The 9752-nt window shown below is 38.9% G+C and overlaps 1 long non-coding RNA gene across 1 annotated transcript; it reads left to right on the forward strand.

The window, feature by feature from the left end:
* Positions 1–1891: 1891 nt before the first annotated feature.
* Positions 1892–2474, forward strand: LOC137188711 (uncharacterized). Its single transcript, XR_010929476.1, has 2 exons — positions 1892–2078; positions 2167–2474. It is a non-coding gene; the product is annotated as an uncharacterized lncRNA (long non-coding RNA).
* Positions 2475–9752: the final 7278 nt, after the last annotated feature.

The following is a 9752-nucleotide window of genomic DNA, read 5'->3' on the forward strand; positions in this document are numbered from 1 at the left end:
TTAATGTTCTGTTTTCTGCTGCACTTCCACACAGGTCAGCTGTTACACACAGATTCTAGCTTTATACAGTAGAATTGTTTGTCGTAAAACAGCCTTACAGATGAATACTGAGCTCCATCAGAGCTGTCAGGACATTTTTATTTTAAGTGAGTAAAAGTCCAAGATAAGTCTATTGCCCCATACCCACTCGGTCCCCCCAATATCTAACTGAAGATTTCGCCCTTGATTGTGCGTTTTTAATTATGATTCACCACAAGAAAAAACTGTACTTGTATAGCACCTTTCTAGTCTTCCAACCACTGAAAGCGCTTTTACACTACAAATCACATTCACCCATTCATACACATTCATACGCTGAATGGGTACAGGGGCTACCATGCAAGGTCCCAACCTGCCCATCAGAGGAAAAAACCATTCACACACATTCATACACTGATGGCACAGCCATCAGGAGAAATTTGGGGTTAAGTATTTTGCCCAAGGACACATCGGCATGTGGACTGGAGGAGCTGGGAATCGAACTGCGATCCTCCAATTAGTGGACGACCCACTGAGCCCGCTCTACCTCCTGTAATAGCCTACATTTTTGAACATAACAAAACAGAATAAATAAGCAATAAATATCAAAATCTCCATATTAAAAAACTTTGTCAATATGCAGGTAGTCGCAATTGACATGACATGGTTGCAGGTTGTCATAGTAACACAACACCCTTTCCGGCTCGGGAGTTTTTCAGGAGCTCAGCAGCCAGACAAAAAGTGAGTGTCAGAGTAGCAATCGGAAGATTTGAGATGACAAACAGCTGTAATAAATGCTGAAACTTTTATGTAAACAGTGTCACGGCTCTTGTCTCTCTCTTAATTTTAATTTTTTTTAATAAAACCACTCAGCTAACATCTTAACGGAGGAGTTCTGGCTGCTTGTGGAAGATGACTTTCGCATTCACTGTGGTTTATATTTTTCTTATAATTTCTCTGTGCGTATATATATTTCTCTTCTAGAATGTAAGCAGCTGTAATATAACCCTATTTACCCTTGGGATCAATAAATTATTTCTGATTCTGATTCTTATTACTAGTTAATTAATTAAATTCTTGATTGTTTCTCATATCTCTGAAATATTGCTCATGCTACCTTCTCATATATATGTGAGGTTGTAGCCTGTTATTGACTTAATTTGTTATTATTGCAGTTATATTTTGGGTTGCTGTGTTTTGAGTTGCAACCTTTGGGTAATTTCTTCTGCTCACCCCTATTAAGACGGACATACAAGAGTCCTAGGCTCTTTCCTAGGTGGTGTTGTCTGTAACAAACCTCTTCACTGGCCACAGAAATTGGCGTTGTCGACAGGATAACAGGATTGTGTGCAGTGTTTTTACCCAATAGGACTCTTTGAAAAATTAAAAAATGATGATGCCTATCTACCCTGGTGCACCTTGGGTGCCAAAATTTCAAGGACATGATGGTGATTTAAAATATGAGGAATGGAAGGAGCAATTGTAAGGCTTTTTAGACACACAAAACTTGACCACAAAACCAGAAAAGGTTAGGATTTTAATGGGGTCACTAACTGGGCTGGCTAAGAGGCAAATCAGTGTTTTAGAGGAGGACGAATGAGATAGAGCTGCTAAGGTCTTTGCTGCTCTCGATAACCTGTATGCAGAGAAAGTCTCTGTGTCTGCATTAAGGTCACAGTTTTCTATGTTTGCTTATTTTGTCTTGGGTTTAATTATGATTATTTATATACATTTAGTATGGTTTACTAACTTTTTTGCATGTATTATGTTGAATTCTAGTGTGTGTGTAGTTTCTGTTGTGATTTTCACTTGGCCACAGCCATCAATAAAATAGAACACACCTGTGTGGAGGTAATCGGGGTGGGAGCACAGACAAAGAAAGCCATCATTGCTGCAGGAGAACACAAGGAAGATGGAGCGGGACGCAGAGCCACAGAGCGCAACAGGCAGATGCAGCTGCAGAGCCAAAGGGCAGTCCAAGGAGCTGAGGCCACGAGTTATACTCACTCTGGCAAGCTACACACATTCTGGACAGCTGGGGCAAGCTGTCCAGACAAGGTGTAAGTACAGTGAAACAGGGGTGGGCGAGGACTGGAGTGAGGGCAGGCGTTGGCTCCCCATCAGTGGTTTCCTCCTTTTACTTTCTAGGCAGCAGCAGTGGTGCGTGAGTGTGGGGCAGCAGTGGAAGGGACAAGATGGCTACGGAGCTAAAAGTGGATTGGAGAGGGCGGCATGTTGGTGGAGCGGCTGGATAATTGGACGCAGTGACGGACTGGCAAGAGACTCTGTACTGTAAAAAGAGACTTAATTCCTTTTATCCTATATTTATTGGACTTTAATCTTTTTACTTTTTTACCATTTTACACAAAGCCTTGGTTTTAGATTGCTAGTTTTAGTAACCTTGCATTGTACATCCATATTTATCGAATCATTTGTGAATAAATTATTCAACTGGATTCTGTCTCGTTTGGGTAATTTCTACTGCTCACTCCTGTTAAGACGGACATACAAGAGTCCTAGGCTCTCTCCTAGGTGGCATTGTCTGTAGCAAACCTCTTCATCGGCCACAGAAATTGGCATTGTTGGCAGGATAACAGGACTGTGAGTTGTGTTTTTACTGGCCACATAAAGCTCAGTTGGAGATTTAAAAGAAATAAATCAGACAAGAGGGGACAATGATAGGATCTCTAGGATGACACTTCTCAGATTTTTCTCGTGAAAGTCTCAGCAGCCTAGTCACCGGAATAAAATGTTGGCATTGTACGGTTCTGCAAACCATGGATATGTGGAATCTGTATGTTTCAATGCATTTAATATGTGGCATATCAACATTTCTACAGTACATACCATTGGTATTTTTACTGAGACGTTGGGACATTTGTAGCCGTTTTTCTGGCAACAAAACCGGGTATTTTAGCCCGAAGCATGATCTTTTCCTAACCCTAACCAAGTGGTTTTTGTGCCTAAACTTAACCGGACCTTAACCACAGCATTGTCACACCATAAAACATGATTATTCAATTGATGACAGCCATTTAATTCGGTGTTACATGTCACACGAAAGCTTAAAATGTGATCAACATTGAAACATAGAGATTGAAACGTATCCATGGTTTGCAGAAACGTAAAATGCCAATGTTTTATTCTGACGAATAGGTTGGTCTCAGACTCATCTCACATTCTTCTCTTTACTATAACCAATCAGGTTATTACCACAGTCCCTCACAACTCCTGCTACCACAGCAAAGTCAGCTTTCACTTGGAAATGATGATGCTGTAAGCTATACAAATTCAAACCAGACAGTCAAGGTAGTAGGAGAACTGTGATTCCTGTTCTACATTTAAGAGCTCCAAATATTTCAAATGTGTAATACCAAAAGTCAAGTTTACTAATTTATTTTGGTTCATGTTTTTTATCATTTATTTTGCAGAGGTTGGTTATAATCTTTTTCTTAAAGGTACTCAAGCCATTTTAAAGGATTATAGTGATCATGTATAAGCAAATGAGCTCTGATATTTACATGCATTTATCACTTCCCAAGCTCCCACTCACTGAATGTAAATTAATGAATTTTTCTCTGTGGCTTAGGGTGAATACCACTGATAAAATTTCTTTCATTTTCCCCTTAATATTCAGTGTTAAACCAACTCCAAAACTCTCTGGATGTGTATCATTCTCAGAAAACCTCCTGCGTCTCGTGTGTGTTCATGTCGACAACAACAGTGAACACAACAGCTGTGAGTGCGGTGCCAAAGCATTGTGTCCATCCTGTAGGTCCCGGATGATGCCACTGGATTTTGCATGTCTAAATGATAGAAATCACTAATGTTATTAAAATACATTGTTATAAATTATTAATTTCTGATGAACGTGTGATGCAATTAGATTGCTACATTAAAAACATTTTATTAGAGATTGTTATTTATTTTGCAAAACTATTGTCCATCAGTTGTTTTCATTAGTTACATTTGCTTTGTGTGTATGTTGAGACTGGCATCCACTGTCAATAGAGTATTTGAAGTTCAGTGCTTGACTGTCATATGTATCACTGTTTGTACGGACGTAGCTAGGCTCATGGATGTAGTTGCATGTAGTAGTGTGTGTGTGTGTGTGTGTGTATGTGTGTGTGTGTGTGTGTGTGTGTGTGTGTGTGTGTGTGTGTGTGTGTGTGTGTGTGTGTGTGCAAGATTAAAGGGATTGTGACAAAAATGCCCTTAAAAGTTCATATCAACTAAAATAGAGGGGCCAGAAATAGCACTGATAATTAGGGCTGCCCTTGCATTTCACCCCATTCACTCTTCTTTCATTAAGTTGTCAACTGTTCACCTGTGAATCTGAGTGCTGTTCCCTGTGGGCTACTGTAGGTGATTCATGAGAATCATTTGTTTTCCAGTGTGCTCAGCGAGAGAACAATTGAGAAGATTTTAATGAGTAAACATCTTATTCTAAAGCCTAGAGCACCACCAAATGTTGGCAAAGCAAAGTAGTAGGTCTGGCCCCATACGAAGCACTTCACACAAACTAACCAACCAATATAATGTAATATTCAGCTGTGATGGGACATAAGATCGGCTCATTAGAGACAGAGAGGTGAAAACACTACTATCTGCCTCTGTGTTGCTGCTCGAGCATCATGAAATATGTTAAAGAGCAACTAAATAGCAGCTGGAAATCTTGTTTTTGCTGACCTCTTCTCACCCTGTTACAGTGATGTAGAAGTGTTCTGCAGGGTTTGTCAGTATATGGTGACATCACTGTTGGGTGTGGTCAGGGGTGCAAATAAACCTGAACCTTCCGACCAGAAGAAGTCAGTGAAACACTGCAGTTCATCTTGGTGTTAAGTTACTCTTACAGACAGTTCTGTGCCTGAATTGTACTTTAAGCGTGGCTGGTTGAGGTGCCTCTGTAAAGGGCATCCTCCTCCTGGCAGATAAAAAAAAGTTAGTGATTATGGTTATTATGTGTTATGATTATGTATTATTTTTTCAAAAGTGGAAAAAGGTGCTTCACATTGTATTAGAATATCATGACTGATAATGTTAACAGTGAGTCAAGTTCTTTTACTGAGAACCAAAGAGTTCTCAGTAAAAGAACTTAAAAAGTCTGCTGCTATGTATTTCAGGTATGTAACAGCTGAACTTAAGTTCTTGACCTTTTTCATCTTTGAATCGACTGAGCTTCTGTTGAACTAAAAACTTGTTTTGTCTTTTATTTATTTATTTTATGTCTTGAGTTTTGTTTTTAGTGATGATATTCCAGGAACCAATTCCAGTTTTTGGCAATGCAGAGGAACATCTTCCCTCTGTTGCAACTCATGTATGTCTTGCTTCTACAACCCTGATTTCTGCATCTTCCTGCACGATTACAGCCCAATACTTCTGGCAGGCTCTGATTGTGCAATCTTCCTTTCCATTGGTGTCTCATATTCTTCTTAGCTGTCTTCATTTGCACTGTTGTAAAGTTCTGGATTTTCCAACAGCTCTTCAGCCAGGTGTAGTTTGAAGTCCAGATATTCATAGCTGTTATTTGCAGGTCGGTTCAGAATTTTGCTGTCAGACTTGTACTGGGCCCAGGAGTTTATGATAGCAACATCAAAGAAGTGAGGTGCAATCCATCTTTTGGTCCTGCATGACATTCTGTAAAACCTCAACATGTGATCAGTCCACTCAACCCCCTATTATATCCTCTGATGACTGCTGGTCTTTTCACCTGGATGTGTGCTTTGTCTTTGTTGGGTCATCTTGTGCGTACATCTTCAGGATCTTTCCCATGTATGGAAGAGGCCATTAGCACTGGCTTGTTATTGTACCATTTTGTGATGACCAGTTCAGGATGACATCTGACCACTATCATGGATACTCCAGCTCCTTCTTGTTGTAACTGATTGACACCAGTTAGCTGACATAGGTTTTGCACCATGTTCTTCATTATGATCCCAGTTGCTGGAAGGCCTTTCTCCAGAAATGCATTCATGAGGTTGACTGATGTGAAGTAGAAGAAGAATAAGTCACACCCTACAGACAATTAATGTCCAGAATAAGTTTTTTTTTTGTTTTATTTTTTGAATATGGGGTTCATGCTCTCTCTGTACATTTTTATGTAATATAAATATGGCAGGTAAATGTCAGAGGAATTAATTCTCCAATTAAGAGAAAGAAAGTCAACCCTAACCCTAACATATCTAAGTAAACAATCCATCAATGTTGCTTTCAACCAAGAGACCCATCTCACTAAACTAGAACATATGAAGCTACATGGGCCATGTTTTTTATTCTTCATTTTCATCCAAGGTGAGAGGAGTAACATTGCTTATTAACAAGGACCTGAGATTTACGTTAACTCCATGGGAAAAGATAGGGGTGGCAGATTTGTTCTCATAGACTGTGTAATAATTCTGAATAAGATAACACTTGTATCCTTGTACAGCCCAAACCTCGATGACCCAACATACTTTAATAACTCAATTATGAAACTTGCCACAATTGAAGGCCAGTGCATTGTTGGAGGTGACTTTAACCTGTTTTAAATCCATAAATGGACTGTTCCCTGCCTAAATCACTCTCACTGTCCAAATCAGCAATAGCCCTAAATCAAGGAATGAAAGAATTAGGATTAAGTGATGTATAGAGATCACACCATCCAAATCAAAAATATTACTCATTTTATTCTATTGTTCACAATACCTACTCAAGATTTGATATGTTTTTGACCTCACAGACAATTTTATCCAGAATTAAAGCTTGCTCCCATCTACTCTGATCAGGATCCCATGACGATGGAGCTAGAGTTGGGTCCACCTGAGTCTGCCTCTCATAGATGAGATTCAGGAGATACCTATTGAAAGATCCAGACTTTACTACTTTTATGAATACTCATTTTGATGTAATTCTGGAAGCCAACTTGAAATCCTTTTCTCACTCCAATATTTGGGAAGCCCTTAAGGCGTGTATGAGAGGACATATCATGTTATATGGGGCATAAAAAAATAAAGAGAGAAACATTATCCCAACTACAAAATTATATTAGAATATGAGAACAGGACCTCTCCTCTGAATCTCTTAATACTCTAACTCAGGATTCAGCAACAAAACAAGTAAACTACTTGCATGGCAGATTAAGAAGGAAGATTCTGAAAAATATATCCACTCTAGATGCTTAGAAGAACCAAAAAATATTAATTTGGAATTCAAAAATATTATCAAGCACTGTAAAACCGACAATGACGCTAAAAATACTGAAATAAAACAGGTTCTGGATAGATGACCTCTCCCCAAGATTGATACGATAGACCTCTTGACACTGGAATATCTGAGGAGGAGGTGCTTCATGCTATCACTAATAAATCACATATTACTGAATAATAGGGCACTGGAATCTGATGGATTCCAGGTCGAATCCTGAAAAATTCTCCAAAAAACTACTGGCCCCTCTACCAGCATGATTAAGAAAGTGCTAGATAATCAAGTATTGCCACATTCATTGGAGGTTGCGACAATGACATTGCTTCCTAAACCAGGCAAAGATAAACAAAAATGTGACTTCTATAGGCCCCTCAGCTTGCTGAACTCTGAATGATCATGTTACGACTGGGGCATGTCATCCCTAAAATTATCCATGCAGATCAAACTGAATTTGTCAAAAACAGGCAGGGAGCAAATAACGTGTGCCCATTGATCCATATAATAGATGCCTAGCTTACCTTACCTAGCTTCTCAGTTCTGTCCATTGTGGATCTGGTTGCACTCAAAGAACAGTGATGTGAGATGGGTCTAAATAGAGCAACATGAAATGAAAACTACTACTTTCTGTGATTGCAAAAAAAATCTGGTTCTTATGGGTATTTTTGGCACATGGCATTGTTACTTGTGAACACTCCTCTTAATGAGGTATGACGGTATTCTGCAAAGTTGGATTAGGAAAGGTATCAAAACGATTGGTGACCTATATATTAATGGCATGTTTGCTAGCTTCCTCCAATTATCTGAATTATTTGATTTACCAAGGCATAATCTTTTCAAGTACCTACAAATAAAACATTGGATTAGAAGTCAATCGTTGGAATCATTCCCTAATATACCCAAGGAATCCCCTATGGAAACTCGGTTGCTTGATACCAGACTTACTTCTACAGAGGGCTTAACATCTTTTATATACAACACCCTTATTAATAACCTCCCAGCATACCATTGATCTTCAATGAAACCAATGACCTGGAGTGTTCTTATGATTATGGTGACTGATGTACTCTCCTAGAAAAATCACAGACTGTATTGATATCCACCAAACACAGATAATAAATTCAATATAACATCTTACAAAGAACATATTATACTCCTCATAGACTAAACAACCTTGATGGTGGGGTCTCTGCCATGTGTCAGAGATGTAGAATGTTACCTGGACTCTTATTCACAGGCTCTGGAGCTGTCCAGTACATGAGGCTTTAGATGTTATCACAACAATCAATGTAATCTCAAAAGCTCATATTGACTTTGATCCTAAATTTGGGACACTGGGTGATCTCAGCTCACTTGACATAACTTATCATGAGAAGTATTTTAGCATACTTGCAGGCACTGCAGGAAAAAAAAAGTACACTTAAAAACTGGAAAACACTGGATCAATGAACTTGTATCCTATAGTACTCCTGAGAAAATACTTTATTCTGTCATGAAAAAAAAAACAAAAAACAAACCCATCAACTCTGACTATCTGTGCCCCTTTTCTTGATATCTTACCATTGTTAGACCCAAATGATAGACTTATCTATGTACTTAGGTTTATTATTTCTGGATTTTATTATTATTTTTATTTTTCATTTAATATGTATCGTTGTATTTCTACCTTTAGTACTACCATACTACAGATGAGTATCAAATGAGATGAAATCACAACATAAAGTGTGTTAGTAACATGTTCCACCACCAGCCTCCAAAAGAGCTTCAGTGCTCCTCATCACAGATTCTCAGAGTGTGCGGAACTCTACTGGAGGATAAACAGCATTCTTCCAAAAGCTATTCTCTCATTTAGTGTTTTGATAATAGAGGTGGCTCTCCACCCACATGCACATGTTAAGAAAATTCTTTGCTAGGGAATGGGATACGTGCAGGACTAGATGAGCCAGCTGGAATGTAAATAATGTAGGACTAAGTGAGAACACTCAGTTTGTGAAAGTAAAGCGTTTGCTATCTGTACTGCATCCTTAAAAGCTGCTGTCCCATGTGTGTGACAGCAGGGTCAAGCCTCCTGATGCCGCTGATTCACTCACAGCTGTCACTGTAAAATAACTCATCTAAATTTAACTGTGAAGTGAAGGAGTAATATCACCCCATCACCACAAGGGTGTTTATCCATGCTAAGAATGAGTTGCCAGGTTGATACGTTGTTCCTTTGTGGTCTGAGACAAAATGAACATATCAAGAACACAAGAATAGAGAACCCATTGAGGGTCTGCTGTATGTGAGAAACCACCTTCAGAGTTAGAAGTGGGTAGAAGGGTGGAGTACATCTTACCATTGTTAGAAGGACTGAAGAACAGAAAACTTTCATTAACATCTCCAATTTTGTCAACTCACTATCTGATCCATTTTGGTCAAACATGTTCTGGAAAACACCAGAATACAAATTACACTCATGTTCCCTCCAACTTCTCCCAGAATGATGATAAAAGGAATGTCCTTCTAGCTAAATAAGTCCTCCTCCATGAATTCTTAGAATATTGTCAGAAATGTTT

The sequence above is a fragment of the Thunnus thynnus genome, chromosome 9, assembly GCF_963924715.1.
Source record: "Thunnus thynnus chromosome 9, fThuThy2.1, whole genome shotgun sequence".
Taxonomy (NCBI): domain Eukaryota; kingdom Metazoa; phylum Chordata; class Actinopteri; order Scombriformes; family Scombridae; genus Thunnus; species Thunnus thynnus.